The sequence below is a fragment of the Emydura macquarii genome, unplaced genomic scaffold (genome assembly GCF_026122565.2).
Source record: "Emydura macquarii macquarii isolate MOO-44397 ecotype Brisbane River unplaced genomic scaffold, CSIRO-AGI_Emac_v2 contig_1253, whole genome shotgun sequence".
Lineage (NCBI taxonomy): Eukaryota > Metazoa > Chordata > Testudines > Chelidae > Emydura > Emydura macquarii.
Genome location: NW_027131390.1, coordinates 84,037,346 through 84,056,373, shown reverse-complemented (window position 1 = coordinate 84,056,373; position 19,028 = coordinate 84,037,346). Strand labels below are relative to the sequence as shown.

General features: G+C 40.8%; 1 long non-coding RNA gene across 1 annotated transcript in view; it reads left to right on the top strand.

The window, feature by feature from the left end:
* The window catches only part of LOC137154195 (uncharacterized), a 32,587-nt gene extending 14,501 nt beyond the window's left edge, over positions 1-18,086 (top strand). Inside the window, exon 3 of the long non-coding RNA XR_010920142.1 lies at positions 17,698-18,086. This is a non-coding gene — a long non-coding RNA (uncharacterized lncRNA). The remainder of the gene's footprint in view (positions 1-17,697) is intronic.
* The last annotated feature ends 942 nt before the right edge of the window (positions 18,087-19,028 follow it).

Here is a 19,028-nt window from a genome sequence, read left to right as displayed (position 1 = left end):
AGACAACACTGGGCGCCTGTCACCTTCCAGCAGCTCATGGATAAACTGTTACACCCCCATGCTAAGTATACTGCCGCCTATCTCGATGATCTGGTGACACATAGTCCAGACTGGGATACCCACCTAGGAAAGGTGGAGGCGGTGTTAGATACCCTGAGGAAAGCAGGCCTCATGGCAAATCCTCCCAAATGTGCAATTGGGCTGGCAGAAGCCAAGTACCTGGGGTACATTGTGGGGAGAGGTATGGTGAAGCCCCAGCTGAACAAGCTAGAGGCAATACAAAGCTGATCCTGGCCAATCCGGAAGAAGCAGGTCCGGGTATATTTTGGGGATAGTTGGGTACTACAGAAGATTCATTCCCCACTTTGCCACCCGTGCCTACCCGCTAATGGACCTGATAAAAGCCCGCGACCCCGACATAGTGGTGTGGTCCAGCTTGGCGGAAGAAGCCTTCACAGACCTGAAAACTGCTGCCCTGTGTCATAGCCCGGTACTGATAGCCCCTGACTTCAAGAAAGAATTCATCTTGTAGATGAATGCCTCGGAGATTGGTTTGGGTGCCATACTATCACAGATGCTGGGGGACGAGGAACACCCAGTCTTATTCCTCAGCTGGAAACTGCTGCCCCGGGAACAATGGTACGCGGTAGTGGAGAGGGAATGCCTGGTGATGAAATGGGCCATGGAAATCCTCCAGCATTACCTGATTAGGCAGAAGTTCACCCTGGTTACGGACCATGCTCCCTGAAGTGGATGCACTGCAACAAGGACCGGAATGCATGGGTGACGTGATGGTTCCTGGCATTACAGCCATTCCACTTCAGGGTACAGCATAGGGCAAGGGCCAAATATAGCAATGCGGACAGCCTGTCACAGATGCACTGTTGTTCGACCCAAGTAGCCCAAACCCATAGTGTTGAGCGGGGGTGGGGGTAGGATATGTGGTAAAGCCAGACCAGATGGCTACAAAAGGGTATACCAGGGCCAGTATGTGAGCCCTAGACTGCTGAAGGCCCATTTCCCTGCAGGCAGAGCAGAGGTTACTGCAGGTCAATTACAGACACCTGGACCCAGTTAAGAGCCACTCCAGGTCTACTTAAACCCTGCCTCTCCTAAAGGAGACAGGGAAGAGAAGGAAGCTGCCAGAAGGCTTGTGGGGGCAGGAGGAGAGAATCCCCCCCAGACTAGGATAGTGCTTCTCCTTGGCCAAGAGAGACAGAGAAGGAAAAACCTCGGCCTGCTGGAAGTATCAGGGTGGCTCTGATCCTCAGAGTTTTACCACCACCTCTACAGCCCCACACAGGAGCCACAGAGAGGGGCATATACTGACTGGACTTACTTGCCCTCCCGTGGGGTTGAAGGGCGCCCCTCAGGCCCTACTGCCAAGAGAGACCTGTGGATATACCACACTTGCTACAATGCTAGTGCAACACAGAAATATTAGCAAATTACAGCATTTTCAGCTATTTCATTATCACTTTTTCAAAACTGCAGGAAAGTGATTGATTGTGTTCAGCTGAAAAATACATGGGGGTGATTCTGATTTCAGTTACATTGGTGTAAATCAGGAGTGATTCCACTGAAGTCATTGTTGCTACAGTGGCGAAAAACAGCCTGAGTGAGGTCTGAAGCAAGCCCTATAACAAGTAGTCTCGTTGCTCCATGGCTTAATGCCAGAAACATTCTTAGTAAAGCATTCCATAAGAGGAGAAACATTTCCACAGCAAGCAGCTGGGTGAGAAAAAGTCATGCTTTTATGTTTGGTTATACAAATAAAAAAAAAAAAGGCAAGGCAAGGGAAGGGAAGAAGGAGATTTTGAGATTTTGACTTTATTTTTTTACTGTATTCCACATCAGTGAAATGCGATTTTCTTTCCAGGAAACAAGGTGGTTCTGTTACAATTCTTAAATTTGTCTCTGCAAATTTTCACCTGAGCAACTGTGTGAAAACTTTGAGTTTTGTTCCTCCATTCTTTTTAAGCACTAAGAACCGTATTAGTGGAAGTGGTGAGATTCTACTGATGAGCAACTCACCAAAGTCTTATAAATGCACATAGAAACCTGTGTTCACATGCGAATATTTATGAAACAGAAAATGAGAGTTTAGTGCAGCTCTATTCTCTAACTATAATGAATATATTTTGAAAAAAAAAGTACAGGTTTGTACTTGCAAAACCATTTATCAATTTCTTGATATTTCAGGCACATGACAGTTGCAATCACCTTCCAACATTTTGCCAAGGTTAATTAGTGTCACGGATATTAAATGACCCACTGTGTTTACTCCCCAGGAGTTGGTAGTGATTCTGTGCAAAGAGTTACTAAAAGTTCACTCTTCACTGTAGATTCATTCATTATTGTTTTTACTTCTATTAATAATTTGTATTCTGGCAAAGCCTAAAAGCCTAAATCACAGCTAGGGTGGCAATGTGCTAGGCATTTATATGGAACAGAAGACACTCCCTACACCCTAAACAGCTGACAATCTAAAAGACAAGACAGACACACATATATAGACAAACAGCACAAAAACTATTTGTCAAAGGTATAGTATGATTTTTTTCCAGTTTCCCTTCCTCGGTATAACAACCCCTCTTTTCCATCAAGTTCCTTTGTGTCCAGTTACCAGTTAAACTTCTTCACAATCTGCTGAACTTGAGTGTCTGCCTTCTCCCCGCCCTGCCCCGCCCCACAGAAAAACACCTGCCTCATTTTCTGAGACATAAAAAAAATATATAAACTCCATAACTGTCAAAAGTGTCCTAAACTAAAAAAAGCTAATTTGTTATTTGGCTGGACCTTTACTACAATGTATTATTTAATTGATAAAATGCTGCAAATCCAAAACTACTGCATTAACAGAATACTGAGGTTTTGATACCCAAGGAAATCTATAACTAAAGTCAAAATGTACCAGATGACAACATGAAACACCTGCATCAAAATGTGAATAAGCACAATGGGCACAATAAAGCTTATTTATTCACCCTTGACCCCTGTGTATCAGTGTCCATGGACACTGAGACAGGATAACGCTTAGCATTTTATCATTTTTTGTCTTCAAAGTAAGGTCCTGTGAAGTAATTTAAAGGCATCCCCACCTGTGGTTAACTTCTGGACACAAGGATAGCCTTTTTGATTTGTGAGACAGCACACAAGACTGTGGTCTCACACTGCTGAATTAGAATTAGGCCAGACATTGCCTTCCCACATTGGTCCTTCCTGCAGGAGGAAGAGATCAGGCCAGTACAAACTGTAAAGTAAATACATCACTTGCATCACTTATTTTGCTCTTGCATATGACCAACCTTGACTGGAAGGACACATGTGGAAAAACAAGATGATACAACACAAGATCTCGCAGGAGCCAGGTATCTCACATGATTTACTGAAATGAATAGAGAGTCATGTGAGATGTCACTCCAGCTCCATTTTAATTCACCACCTTTCAGCAGTAATCATTATATGGTAAGATTCACTCTAAACCGTGAATTTTTTTTTTCTGTTTTGTTACATACTTGATGCTCTTGTAGAATAGTTTTCATGAATTAGGGGCCCAACTTCACTCTTCTTCCTATTGGAGTGTTTCCATTTATTTCAGGTGGAGTTGGTCAGAACCCTAATTTTCCTGTTATTTAAATTAATACATGGATTATGTTTAGTGCATGAAAAACAGGATTTGGACATTTAAAAGTAAAGACTCATTTGTTCAGAATGAATGTGCTGCAGTAACCATAAAGGGAGACACTATCAGGAATTTATCAGATATCATTATTTACTGTAGTCTACAATAGGCTCTTGAAATCTTGAATCTGCTTTCTTACTGATGGTTTTCTGGCATTATGTATACCTGCAGCTTGTTTTTACTCACAATCTGCAACTGATTTTTCCTTTAGAAAATTAAAAAAAAAAAAAAAACACACAGAAGTTTTGGAAACATATCAATCATTTACTACAGTCATTTGTGTGTATAACACAGACATCCTCACAAAAAGATCCAGATTTTCATTTCTATTTTTGCCACACTCAATAGCACATAAAGTCACGGGGGTTTTCAGCATTAATGCAAGTAGCTAAAACTACGGTTGATAGTAATTAGTTGGTGGGAGGTGGCACAGTGGGAAGGTGAGGGAAGATTGAGAGAAGGGAGTGATAGGGAATAAACAGAGATAAAGCATGTTGAAGACAGTAGGTAAGGGGGAATGGAGGAGAGGTCCATGGATGACAACCTTCCAATCACGAGGTACCCCGTATCTCACATTCTAATCCCAAATATACTCTCTTCAGTCACTGGCCCACAGTGCAGAAGGAACTACGTTAATTTGAAATTATATGATATATGATGTTCTTATAAGATAAGGGTTGTGAAGGGAAATTGTATGATGGGATATGTTGTTGGATGAAGGCCAGAAAGAACACATGCAGCTGAGTACACAGAGACACAAAGGCTTGGACTCTTGGATAGAAGTTCCACCCAGACTACCCACTTGAAACTTTCAGGGGGGTTCAATTTGAAGGATCGTAGTTGGTTGGCTCCAGAGAAGAGGAGCATGATCTCAGAGGGGACTGGAGAGCTAGCCTGCGGTGAGGAAGAGAAGGTCTGCCGGGATCTTATAAAATCAGGCTTTCCGTCTTGGAGTAAGAAGTTAGAAGGGTTACTGAAAACTATGGTGATCTATGTTATGTTAAATCTTGTTAAATAAAAGTTTAGTCGTTTGTAAAACCCTGAGGTCAGAGATATAGTCAATCAGTGGGTTGAAGAGATCTGTGGGTCCTTCAAAATAGAGCAAGGAAAAAGCAGCCAGGATTGCCTAATATTTTCAGGCAAATGTCCTGAGCGAAAGCTTAGAGGAGTCAAAAGACTCAGAGACATGGTGCTGAACAAGGTGTGTGCCCAGGAAGGGGCAGGTGGCACTGTCCCCACATCAACAATGGATAGCAGAGAGAAATAATAATGGGGGATGATAAAGAGGGTTTGGGTTAGTTTTTTTCAAAGTTAATACCTCTGGATGTTCCAACGTGTCCTTTTCTGTCTTGTGCAGCACATTATCAGTGCATAAGAACTAAGTGATAGATAAAGTTATTACAGTCCATTTGTGACTATTACCCAAAAACATTTTGCTCACATTTAAAATCTATTTTTAACTGTTTTTACTGGATTTTGTCCCTAGGAAACTGATAGACAATGCATTATGCCCGATCCAAAGTATGTTAGAACATTATCATGAGTGTGTTAGTTCTCTGCATATCTTTAATTTCCCTTCTGTATCTTTCTAAGTAGCATCAGCCTATCATGAGTGCCAAAAAGACTATGTGAATAAGCACACATCTCTAATCTGGAGATGAAAAATAACATCCTCAGAGCCTTTTAAAAAGATCTCAGAGCGGATGATGGTGAGATTATTTTGTGTTCCTATTTTCATTTTTATTAGGGGTTTTTCTTCATTTTTTATAATAAAGACAGTTGAGATGAGTGAGAGATCAATTCAGAAGTTGGTAAGGAAACAAAATTTAGATGACATTAGCAGAACGGGTAAGTGTGAGCTTCATAATCTGTTAGTGCATTTTGCATTGTATTAGCAAAATACCATGTCATCAATCTCCTAATGTTTTTTTGTCTGACTCTGCCACCTTTTGGCTTGCACACCCTGAGGATCATAATTACAGCCACGAAACATATGCATTGCGAGTTTGAAAAGTAGGGAACAGAAATGACTTTGATACATAAATCACTCTTGATCTACTTTATTTTTAGTCTGCAAATGAGCATAGCCCTATTTTTGTTTGTTGTAACTTTCTGAAACTTTTACACACTTTTTTGTATAATTTTAGATTCATGAAAGCATAAGGATTTGGTAACATTAAATGTCTGCTTATAATAGGTGTGTTTTGAAAATCTGAACCCATTATATGTTTTTCTATAACTGTTCAGAACTACTGAATAACAACTTGTAAGCAAAAAAAAGGCAAGTTTTCCTTAATATATTTGATGGGTTTGTTAAAATATTGTGCAAATCTGTTTCATTTGTAACAGGGATTCTTGTGTGTTAAATCCACAAACTATTAAACCTGTCAACCAAAATATTAATTTAAGGAACATAGATTTCTTTCTCTTATTTTTTACCTTTCAATTTTTTTAAGCCATGAAAGATAAGAAGATGAGTGGTCAGTGAGAACAGAAGTAAAACAAGAAATAAATATTCTAGAATGCTGAAGAAATCTGAACTAGACATCCATTATTTCCAAAACCTAACAAATAGAATTCTTAGACCTTAATCGTATCCTAATTTAAGATAAGGGAAGCTTGCAGAACATCATTTTGGCTGTAATTATTATCATCTGAAAAGCAGTGGAGCATTCTCTAGGGCATGTGCAACTAAGGAAGATTAGAGTTCACTAAGAGGCTCCATTTATTTCCGCCTACCAATTTAAGTATGGATAACATATTACAGTTCTGGAAGGGAAAAAAAATAACTAGAACATATTAACATAGTCACGTCTCTCTTCTTCTCCTGAACTCAGGTTCTAACTGTACTGATTGCAACTCAATCATTCATTAGAAACAGAAGCCATAAGCTTATTTTATTAGTTCTCTCAAGACGACTTTCAACTGTAGCAGAAGGGGTTCACATTCCTGCTTTAAAATGGGAAAAAAAAATCACGCTGTCCTGGTAAGGGAAGATAAAGCGACAAAATGAATTTGATTTTATATTAGTGTGCTGTGTAAATTCCTTGACATGGACAATAAAACCATATGCGTATGTTCAAGAATATCTGAATTCCAATGGAATTCATCTGGAAACAGGAAGGCAAAATTTAAACATAAAGGTGCACTGAGAGTCAATTTACAGCAGCATGTAAAGATTCTAATGTATATATTAAAAACAAGGTAGGCACTGCCTACCCTAGAGAGTCTCAGCTGCTATTTTCTGATTCCAAAGCTCTTGTCACTGATTTCTGGAGAAGCAAAGAGAACCTGTTAGTTGTTTTTCAATATGTAAGTATATTGTAATGTTCTAAAAGGTAGCATTATACCTCAGACTAATGTGTTAATTAAAAGTTTAAAGTGCTGTATGGGACACTGAGCTGTCTTTGGACTTTCTTCCATTGCAACGTATCCAAGGAATTTCCTCCCTAATAGAAACTTAATGCCATTCCTCAAGACTCACTTCCTGTGTAACATATGAAAGATATTAGCCAAATAATAATGGACAGGCAACAATCATTCATATGTTGCCTGTCATCTTAGATCATAAGCTTTTCAGGGCAAGGACTGTGTTCTCCATTCACATTGTAAGTGCTATCAGAATACATTAATACATTAATTAATTAATAATTAATAATAATTAATAAATTAATACATTATAAATAATACTAACAATGAATATTAGTATTACTAATTACTAATTACTAATGCATGGACACTGAAATAATTACAAATGTATTGATTTCAGTCTCAATGGGCTGTAGTTGACATATTGTTATGTAATAGTCTAATACAACACAATAACAAACGTTTACAGAGAAGGGCAATGCATAAAATGCTCTTCAACATCTACCTCAGAGTCTACTTGGAGAAATGGTGAGAGACCAAAGGCTCCCCTGCCAACAATACACAGATGACACCAGCTGTCAAGTCCATATTCCACAGACACAACCAGTGTTATCACAACGTCAAAATGCCAACAAGGGATCAGCTGGATGAAGAACTGGCTCAGACTAAATCTGGGCATGACCAAATTGACATTATTCACAAGACAGAAACATTTTGAAGAACTGGGACTTTGTGCCTCCCTTCCATTTTAAAGACTGCCCTAGTCACCACAGTGGTGCAAACAGTGCTCCTGTTGACTCATTGTTAAGCTTAGACAATCATGTAGCATCAATGGAAAACAATCCCTTTGTCCACCTTCATCTTGCTGGGGAATTTCACTCCTTCCTCCTGGAGATGGAATGGGCCACAGCGATTCACACATCTATCACCATACACTTCCTGACTAGATTACTGCAACTGTATCTGGGCTGAAGGTGGAATCAATACAGAGTCTCTAGCTCAGGCAAAATACAGCTTGCTTCTCCAGTGGCAAAGGCCACCATGAGCACATCATTCATGTTCTTCAATCCCTCCGCTAGCTCCCAGTCCATTTGCATTGACAGTCCAAATCCCTGTCTTCGGTCTAAAATGTCTTACCTAAAAGTCTGGGGGGGAGGAGGGGAGAGAGAGTCTGAATGGAGCCTATGCACTTAACCAAAATGATCCAAACTTAATCCTCAAACCATGGGAAATATGAAGTCAATGAGTGGGCTTACCTAGCTTCTGAGCCCTACAAATTTATCAAAGTATATAGGCAGTGTTAAGGAAAGGAGATCACTAGGAGAATGATTGCTCTGGACGGAGAAAGGTGTTTTAAGGGATGCTAGCAATTCTGTTAGTAAAGCTGTAGGGACACAGGGTTCTAGTACAGATTAAAGATTAGGCTCCAGTTCAGGCTGGTTATTACTTGGCTCTAAAATGTTCACCCACCTCTCTGTGTAATCAAACAGTCGACAGAGCTTTCAGGCTTGGATGCTTAATGTAGGAAACCCATTTCCACATTTGGGTATCCTAAATTTGGTGCCCAATTTCAAATAATGGGCCACTCCCTTAATTTTAAACATCTACAAAGTTTGGGCTGAATTCTGTATTCAGGTACAGAAGGGGGCTTTTGTTGAAATCAATGGGAGCCCCCCAAGTGTGCACTTGAGGTAGAAGATTACCATTTGGCTGCTCTGTTCACCTCATTAATACATCAAACACAGTTTTGGGGCAACTTCACTTCTATTCCCCCTCCGTGGTCCACCAAGAGCACCCATATTTAGATTTCCAGCTCCCAGCACTCACCTCTCTTGGGAAGAGACTCATGTCTCTCTCTCTATCATGACTGGGGGCTTTCAAGGCTGTACAGTTTCCTGCCTTACACTGTGATAGTCCCAGCAAGCCAGACTGCCTAAACAGGCTAGCGTCTGTGCTTTGTTTTCTCTCCAGATGCTATGCCCAGTGTATTGCCTGTAGTTACAAGTTACCACACAGCTCTTTCTAAGCAAGCACATATATTACTAAGGTGAAAACATTACAGAGAAAACATATTAAAACAAGAACTTACACAAATGCTAAAAAAGATTACCAGAGGTCACCCCAACTCCAACCTCGGGCTCTGCTAGGTGTCAGTTCTTTAAAAAACACACCCGGTTTTCCCCCACCTTGCAAGTTCATAACTGTCTCAGATTCAGAACTAGAACCACCATGAGTAGTTCAGTCTTTCCTTTATACAGCTTGGGCCTTTGATCTTGGTCGCATGTAACAGATGATCAGCAGAAAATGGCCCACTCCTCAGAAAGTTGCTCAAAAGGCGGGGTGTTTCCATAACCAGAGGTGGGGCATTTGCATTCACATTCTCCTAGACATTCACCAGGAAAACCACTTTAACACGTTTTGTTCCAAAGTCCATTCTTGTCACATTGTTCAGTATAGTCCACGGAATTCCCAGACCTCACATCTGTCACATCTCCAACCTGGAGACAGTGCATACAATCCCAGCCCATAATAATACATATGCTTAATACAATAAAGTATTTCAAGGATATTGCAGGAAATTGCCAGAACATAGCCATTTGGCTGCAATTTTCCCCTCATTAAGACAACAAATATAATCTTAAATAAAATTTAGCTATTCTCATCAGACACTAATGAACTTGCAAGTTCCTTTTTTGTGCTATATACATAGCACTTAATAAAACACATCAGTGACATGAAACTAACAATAATCAAGTAAGAATGGGAGGATGGTATTATCATTGTATATGGCCTTAGAGAGACCCTTAATGGAATACTGTTCCGTTGTCCAAACTTCACAAAGGCTAATGAAAAATTGGAAAAGGTTCATAAAAGAGCAACAAGAATGATTTGGATCTATAAACCATGCCTTATGTTGAGAGACTTACAAAGCTCAGTCTATTTAGGTTATTCAAGAGAAGGTTAAGAGGTAACTTGATCACAGTTTACAAGTACCTATATGAGGAGGAGATTTCTGATTGCAGATGTGTCTTTAATTTAGCAGACAAATGCTAATGATATCCAATGGCTGGAAGGTGAAGCTACATAAATTCAGACTAGAAATAAGATGTAAATTTTTAACAGTGAGGGTTATTAGACATTGGAATAATTTAACTAGGGACATGGTGGATTCATCATCACTGGAAAGTCTTTAAATCAAATCTGGATATTTTTCTTAAAAGTATGCTGTAGCTCAAACATAAATTATGGGCTTGATGCAGAAATTACTTGGTGTGGTTCTATGGCCTATGTTATACAGGAGGTCAGACTAAATAATCCCTTCTGTTCTGACAGCCTACAAATTTGTTTTTGTTAAAATGTTGTATCCTTCGGCACTCAATGTAAACCTCAGTACTAAAAAGTACTGGTACTGAAGCAGTTGCCCCATATCCTAGGAATCTGACAACATCACAAATCACTGAGGCTTCACATTGTAGCTACCAAGATGTACTCAATTCCCCCAAATATGTAGGCAGCCTTATACTGTAGCTCATAGGATGCTATACAGGTTACAATCTGTATATCTATGAAGAATGCCAGAGAAGGAAATGTTACTCACCCTGTGCAGTAACTGTAGGTCTTTGAGATGTGTCCCTATCAGTGCTCTACTTCAGATGCACATGCACCTCTCAAGTCCTTCATTGGAGCTTTCTAGCTAACAGTGTCTGTTCAGCCCAGACATTCACCCTATGCCTCCTCGTGGCAGACACCAAGGGTATGAAGGGATGAATAGGTGAACCATATTCCAGTTCCTTCTCTACTCAGTCATCCCTTAGGGAACAACCAAGCAGAGGGGAAGGAGGGCAGGCAGTGGAGAACCAATAGGGGCACATATCTTGAAGAACTACAATTACTGCACAGGGGGAGTAACATCTCCTTCTTCTTCAAGTGTGTGTCTTCCACTTCAGGTGACATCTGAGCAGCATCCCTAGAAGGAAGAGGGAGCTTTGGAACGGGGTCCAAAACTGAAGACAGTACTCAGAGCCAAGTGCCATATCGGATCTGGCAGCAGGGAGCAGGGTGTAATGCTTTGAAGATGTATGGACTGCAGTCAATGTAGCAGCTCTACATACCTGAGATACTGTGATATTAAAAAACGCAGTAGATGTTGCCTGTGATCTAGTCAAATGTGCTCTCACCCGCTGGGGGGCTGAGCACCTGCAGACTCATAACAGGTAGCAATACAACCAAAAATCCATTTTAAAAGCAGAAATAGGAGCCCCCTGAGACCTATCTGTGAAGGATATAAAAAGTCAAGGCAATCTCCTAAACTGCTTAGACCTATCCAGATAGAAGGTTAAAGCCCTTCTAATGTCCAAGGTATTGAAATAGGATTCCTGCTGAGAACTATGAGGTGTCAGACAAAATACTGTTTATAGATTGGTTAAGATGAAAATCCGATGTAACTTTTTGCAGGAACTTAGGATGCAGACAGACAGAGACTTTATCATTAAAAAACATGGTAAAGGGGATCTGCCATCAAGACTCCAATATCCCCCTACCTAGAGGCCAATGCGATGGCAGCTAAGAAGACTGTCTTCATGGACAAATTAAGTTGGAACAGGTCCCCCTTGGTTCAAATGAAGGTCTAATGAGGTGGTTGAAAACCAAATTGAGGTCCCAAGATGGAATGGGGTGTCTAGTGTGTGGGAAGAGATCACCCGGACCCTTAATAAATCTGGACCATATTAGGTAAGCAAAAAGGGAGACTCATCCACCTGGGGATGAAAGGCTGATATGACTGCCAAGTGTACCTTGACTGAACTGATGGATAACCCAGATGTCTTCAGATCCAGCAGGTAATCTAGGAGGACAGAAAGGGGAACCAATTCCAGCCAGAGGTAACAATGACCACATCAATGGACAAATTCTTTTATTTCTGCAGCTAAGTAGTGTGGGTTGATGTCTTTCTACTGTTTAATAACACCTGCTGCACCTCAATAGAGCAGGAAACTCTATTTCTGAGAATCACTCAACATCAATGCCCTGAGGTGTAGAACTGCCATGTTGGGGTGAAGCACGCAACCCACATCCTGAGACAGGAGATGAGGAATGGTCGGGAGCTTGATCGGCAGTTGGACACAGAACTGAAGCAGGTACAGGTACGAAGCTTGTCTCTGCCAGGTAGGTACCATAAGGCCTTGTCCTGCCTGATTTTGTTCATCACCCTTGGAATTAGGGATACAGGAGGAAAGGCATAGAACAGACTCTTCTTCAATTGTAGAAGGAAGGCATCACCCAGGAAGTAGTGACCCAGAACCCGCCCAGAAGAAGAGAGGATACTTCCAGTTTTCAGAGGTAGCAAATAGGTCAAGATATGACAGTCCCCATCTCAGGAACGTGCCGTGGAGAATCTGACTGTCCAGCTCCCAGTCTTAGTCCCCAGAGCAGTGTCTGCTGACAGCATAGGCTATGGCATTCCGGATGTCTGGAAGGCAGACTGCTGAAATCGATTGGTTAAGTGCCAGTTCCAGAACTTTCTAGCTTCAGTGAACAAAGAGTGGGATCTTGCTCCTCCCTGCTTGTTGCTATAAAACATGAAGGACATGTTGTCCATCATAACCATGATTGTTTTGCCTCTGATGAGGGGCAGGAAACAAAAGCAAGCATTCCTGACTGTCCTGAGCAACAACAGGTTGATGTGGAGACTGGTTTCATGGACTGTCCCTCTGCTCTGAACCGTGAGGGTGTCAAGATGGGCTCCCCATCCTAACATGGATGAGTTGGTCATTAGGGTCACTGATGGGGTTGGGAGACAGAAAGGGACACCTGCATGGATATGGAGTTGCTCTTTTCATCAGTTTAGAGAGTTCTTTATGGCAAGGGTATTGTCACCCACCTGTCCCTGGTTGAAGAATAGGCAATTCGTTGCCAACCCAGGAAGCAGCAGAGGCATAGCCTTGCAATAGTCTCACAAAGGTGAAAGCAGCCATGTGGTCGAAGAGTTGGAGACAAGTTCCTTATTATGATCCATGGGCTTTCATGAATTGTCCCTATCAGCTCTGACAAGGTCACAAATCTGTCTAAAGGGAGGTACTCTCTGGCTGCCACTGAGTCCGAGTATACCCCTATCAATTGTATTCTTTGTACCAGTACTAGTGTGGATTTCTTTACATTCAGCTGTAGGTCCAACTCTTGGAACAGAACAACCAGGGCCTTCTGGGTGAACGATAATACTGCCTCAAAAGAGCAGTTTTTGAGCAATCAGTAGTTGAAGTGCAGGAAGACAAGAATTGCTTCCTGCTGAAGGTAAGCTGCCACTACAGCTAGAACCCTCAAAAACACTACAGCTAGAAACTTCAAAAACACAGGATAGACTAAAGGGGAGCACTCAGTACTGGAAATTATCTTGACCTACGGTAAATCATAGGTATTACCTGTGAGACGGGTGTATAGTTATATGAAGTAAGTGTCTTGTAGGCTGAGGGATGAAAACCTATCCCCTTCCTCTAGTGAAGGAATTATAGTTTCCAGAGTCACTGTCCTGAACTGTTGAGGCTTCATGATCTTGTTCAGCTGTTCTTAGGTCTAAGTTCAGCTTCCAACCTCTGTCCTTCTTTGGTACTAGGAAGCATTTTGAGTAGAACCCCATGCCATTGTAATGGGGACCAGCTCTATTGCTCCTAGTTGAAGGAGAGAGTGTCCACCTCTTGCCTCAGAAGAAGTTCGTGAGAGGGGTCCCTGAAAAGTGATGGGGAAGGGGGAGGAAACGTAAGGAGTAACCAAAACTGCATATTGTAGCCCAGTGTTATGACATCTAAGACTCACTGGTCCATGATGATCTGCTCCCAAGCCTGGTGGAAATGGACAAGGTGGTAACAAGGAGAGGGAAGTGGGCTAAAGTGTGTAAGTAGCTTGGTCTCCCTGAGGGTTGGTACCAGTGGTCTGTTGAATAGTTGTTGATAGGCAGCTCATGGGTCCTAATATTGCCATTGCAGGAATCCATAAGGAAGTGGGGGTGGCATACACGGTTGGTTCCACCATCGTTTGTGACTTCCAAGGCCCTCCTCCTGCAAAGGCGGATGCCCGAAGAGATATGTAGGAGACCCCCTGACAGAAATCGGAGTACTCGTACTGCATGGGAGTACTCGTCCTCTTCCTCCACATTCTCCCATAGGGGGATAATCAATGATGATAGAGGAGAGTGGCCACCCAGAGACCAATGTCTTGGTACCCAGCAACAATGGGGACTCTGTTTCATCCAATACCAAGAGGTCCCTCGAGTATCAGAACTCCTGCAATACCTGAAAGGATCATGATAGCAATGCCATAGCTGAGGTCACCATACCTGGAGCCAACAGCGCCAATGAATGGGTGTTCTGAAGGCATTGTAGATGTCAGGTTCACTACCAATACTTGCTCAGTACCAAGCTTGTACTGCCTGGGCTGCTTGTATCAGTACCAATGGCAGGGTTAAGGCTTACAATGGCACCAACAGCTGAGCAGAATGCTTTGGTGCCAATAGTAGGACTGAGCTTGAGGGTACCCTGTGCTTACCCTCCTTGCATGCTTGTAGTGTTCATTGCTTACCGGTATAGCCTCCTGTAAGAGAGGCAACGGTGTAAGCCTGGTGAACCAGGCACATGATACCAGGAGAAGAAAAGTCTCCCACGGGAAAAAAGAAGGTAAAACAATCCTCTCACCTAAAATTAACTAATTATCCTAAATACTAACTAGTAACCTACAACCATAAACTAACTTTGTAGAAAAAAGAAAAGGCTGAAAATACTGTAGGCTGACATGCTAGTTAGTGTTCCATGTCAGACCAAGGCGGCAGAGAAGGAACAGAGCGGGTTCGCCTGAGATAGCATGAGTGCATGTCACAAGGAGGCATAAGACGTATGCATGGGCCACATGGACACTGCTAGCTACATATTTCCAATCAAGGGCTCAAGAGGCACAGCACACCTGAAGTGGAGCACCCCTATGGACACTACTCAAAGAAGAACAGGAGAATGTATATAACTTGTGAAAATTTCAGGAGAATTTGTATTACTGAGTTTTGAATTAATTTGAAACAGTACAAAGGTTCTATTTTTATGGATCTGTTTGATAAAATTATAAAATAGAATGTTTTCTAAGGTTTTAACTCTACCATAGCAGTTACAATCTGCTGGGTTGCCTTTATGGAAGGTGCCTGGGTCTATACTTTATATAGCTATCAGCTGGGCACTCTCAGTAGAGAGTTCACATCTCTGGAATCTGCTCCCATCATAGCCCAAGTTTGGCAATAGTTTATAGACAATTAGTTTAGCAGGACTTTAGATGTTTTTGCTTTGTTTTTACATTGGGTGCCATTACTTACTCAGGATTCCTATGTCATCTCCAACATGCACCAGCCTGTCATGTATTATGTGTGTCTTTACCATGTGTTGTTTGTGTTTGAACTGGATTGTAAATTCCTTGGGACAGGACCATGTCTTATTGTCTGTAAAGTACTCAATAAATAACAAAAAATTAAGTATAAGAAATTTCCAAATTCTACACAGTAAAATGATCTTCCTTTACATTAATATTAACAGTTAAATTCTATTCTGATATAACTGCCTCCCAGGCAGTTTTAAATAGAAAGATCATTTAAACTTAAAGAATAAAAATAAAGTATTTTAAGCAACTCACCAACACTAAAAAGCTATTAGAACTAATTATACCAGATGTGGTCAGCAAACGTTTCAAGTTCCTGTGGTTTTTCATGGAGGTTACACAGATTCCATTGACTATTTGCAAACAGAAAAAAATGAAGACAACTCAGATGGGTTACTGTGGCCGACTGGCAGTTGACGCACACTGCTTTCAACTGTCTTTGTAAATAAGGATACATGTGAAAGGGAAGAGCTAGAAGTAGCTCAACATATCCCTTGAGCATGGTTCATAGCCCCCAACATGCTGTCCTGGTTTTATAAATTAGAAATCTTGTCATCTTATCATAGAGACCAAGAAATTGTGGCAAACTTTATCTGTTAAGTGAACCTTAATAACCCCAACTTTAACTTCAAGAAAATTACACTTGGAAACATTTCACAGTCTTGCAGGTTGCAGAAGATATAAAAAGCATTCTTTTTTCCCCTCTCTCAAAGAGTTATTAACCCTCCCTACAGAGTCTCAGAGACCTCAAGCAATTGTAGTTTACTGAGAATCACATCCAATTATAATGATCATGTTTCCATTTATTTTGGCAAAATATTTTCAGCAGAATTTGTCACAAAACAAACTTGTGGGATTGAAAACCTTTAACAGTTAATTGGCAGTAGCTTTAATTCTAAACAATGGTAGACTTTAGTATAAAATATGACTGTTATAGCTTCAAAGCAGGCATTGGGTTCTTATAAAATAATTCACAAAGGCTCATTTCTGACTAAACAGACAGTACCATTTATTACTACGCCCAAATACCCTATGCACTTGAAAGGGAAAACAATATTATAATTAATTAACCAAACACAACAATATTCCTGGACTGGACATTTTTTCTGATGTGAAACAAATATTGAGTTTCACATAAGAGGCTGCCCTCTTGACCTGTTTGCTGACAGTATTTGTCTTGCATATTGCAATTTGAACCTGAGCATATCGTAACAGTTTCAGAGTGCAAACAGCTCTAATGCAAGACCAGTCATAATTGTATCTGATGGTTTCAGCACTGCAAATTCTCATGATCTTATCATGAGTGTCACAATATTTGGTGTTTTTCTAAAAGCCCCAGGTCCTGGATTCATGCAAATATGAGAGAATGTCAGTTTTCATGTAAAAAAAAAGTTTCAAACCCTCATGATTGCAAAGAAAAGCCTGAAAATATGACAAAGTGTATCATAAAAGTTCAAACACCAAAAGGCAAATAAAAAGAACCCAATGTTTTATTATCTGTATTACTATATTTTTTTAAATCTCACTCTTATTATTTTTGGGTTGCTGATTTATTAATCTTGAACATTTGAGGGTTGGCCATACTGTTGTTCTATCCCTGTACTAACAAATGCTGAGCTCAACAGTTTACCATGCAATAGACCTGAGTTCAAGAATCATATGCAGCATGAAAGGATCCTGAATGTGAACTGAGCTTGGTCCATCAGGCCAGGAGAGGGTATGAATACTGGGGATGGTAAAAGGGCAGTACCTTTCACCATACTTAAGCAACCCAAAGGCTACATTCTGATGTCGGTGACATGGAACACCTTTTTGAGGAGGAATCATACAGGGAAAAATAAGGTTTTCTACCAGCATTCACAGATTTTATGGTAACCAAGCAAATTCAGCACTCGTGTAAATATGTGCAGCTCCTTTGAAATAAACTTTTAGATGTATTTCTTTCATCCAATTCTGAGTGAATTTTTGACATTCCCTGCTGAGAACTACTTTTCTCTCCCTGTCCATTCATAACCAAAACTCAGTCCATCTTTCTCCATCAGTAGCTCCCCTTAACCTTCTTCACCTGTGTACTTTATTAACAAGATCAGAAATAGAGATGGGCTACAGCCAGGATGCAAGCCTTGTGCTGTGTTCTGCAAATACAACAACATGGCAATTTCATTCCGAAATCCACTTGAGACAAAGAGCATCAAAACTAGTTGTTAAAAATTAATAATTCTATTTGTTTATTTTCTTAGGTAAAAACTGTGGGAAAATCCTTTCTCCAAGGAGTCCTTATGCATCTAAAGGAATAAATGTCACTGTCTTTGGCCTCTGGAAGCAGTTCATGGAATAGAACTTTTGGAAGATACCCTTATCTTTGATCCAAATAAATAAAAACACACAAGGCAATCCATCGTTCTCATTCTCTTTTGGTTTTCCTTGTCCAACATCTTGGGTTAATAAATGAAAGCTTGTTGTCTCTTAAAATGAATGTATTTTTCCACGTTAGTCCTTTTTCTAGTCCATTTTGTTTCCTCCTTTTTATTTTTATTCACAATCTGGGGCTATGTTGTACATGCTGTGATTCTCAGTCTTGGTACAGTGTATTAACATGCCTGTAATATGGCCATTGGTTTTTGTTGTATTGACATGTGAAAAAGTCATCTTAATAAATATATACTTTGCATGGGAGCGGGAGAGGAGAAGAATCTGCTGAAAATATTTTGGGAAAAAAATGTCTTGATTGTGCTCTCTGTCTCCATTAGCAGAAGTGACCCTGTACAGGTAAATCTTCTCAAGCCTTTTGGCAGAGAGGGGTCAAGCTGTCTCCTCAGTCATACTATTTCCTTGTCCCCAGATTTTGCAGAGGACACTTCAGAGGAGTGGGGGTTTGCTCCTGGATTGGGAGGAGATTAGCCCAATGCACACTACATATATCATCTCCTTCCAATCCCAAAGAGCAAGTTTGCAGTGAGACTTTTCAACAGGCCCCTCTGCAATAGCAAGCTCCCTCTCTCCCTCAGAGGATTTCAAGAACGGTGATGGGCAGAGGATTCCCTGGTATTCCAGATCCCTTTTATTCCCCCCTCTGTTCAGAGGGGAAAAAATAGAATGTTATATTTTCTGCATCCTGCAAGACAGTGAAATGTTTCCAGGTGTTATTTTCTAGAAGTTAAATTCAAAGAGATGCCTTTTACCACAGAGTTTTTCTTTCTATCCAGGTACTTATCTAAACTCCACTAGCACAGTATCTTTGAATTTTCAGAGAAGCATGTCTGGGGAATAATGGAAATTAAGGTAGGGTTTTGCAAAGAGTTTTATGGTAGACAGAGTACACAATAACTGGATAAGTATTGGGAAGTTTGGACATTTCTCTGATACTTATGCAGACAGTCTAGCATGCTCTTTCTCACCCCTCCTCCTTTACCTGTGTCCCATTCTTCTCCATTCCACCTATCTAAACCAGAGGTTTCTACCTTTCTCCAACACTTTAATCTGAATTCAAGGGAAGTTCCAGAGGCGTTAACTGAGAGGAGTAAGAGGGATTTAAGGCCTGACTAGCTGCCTTATCAAAGAGCAAAAGACC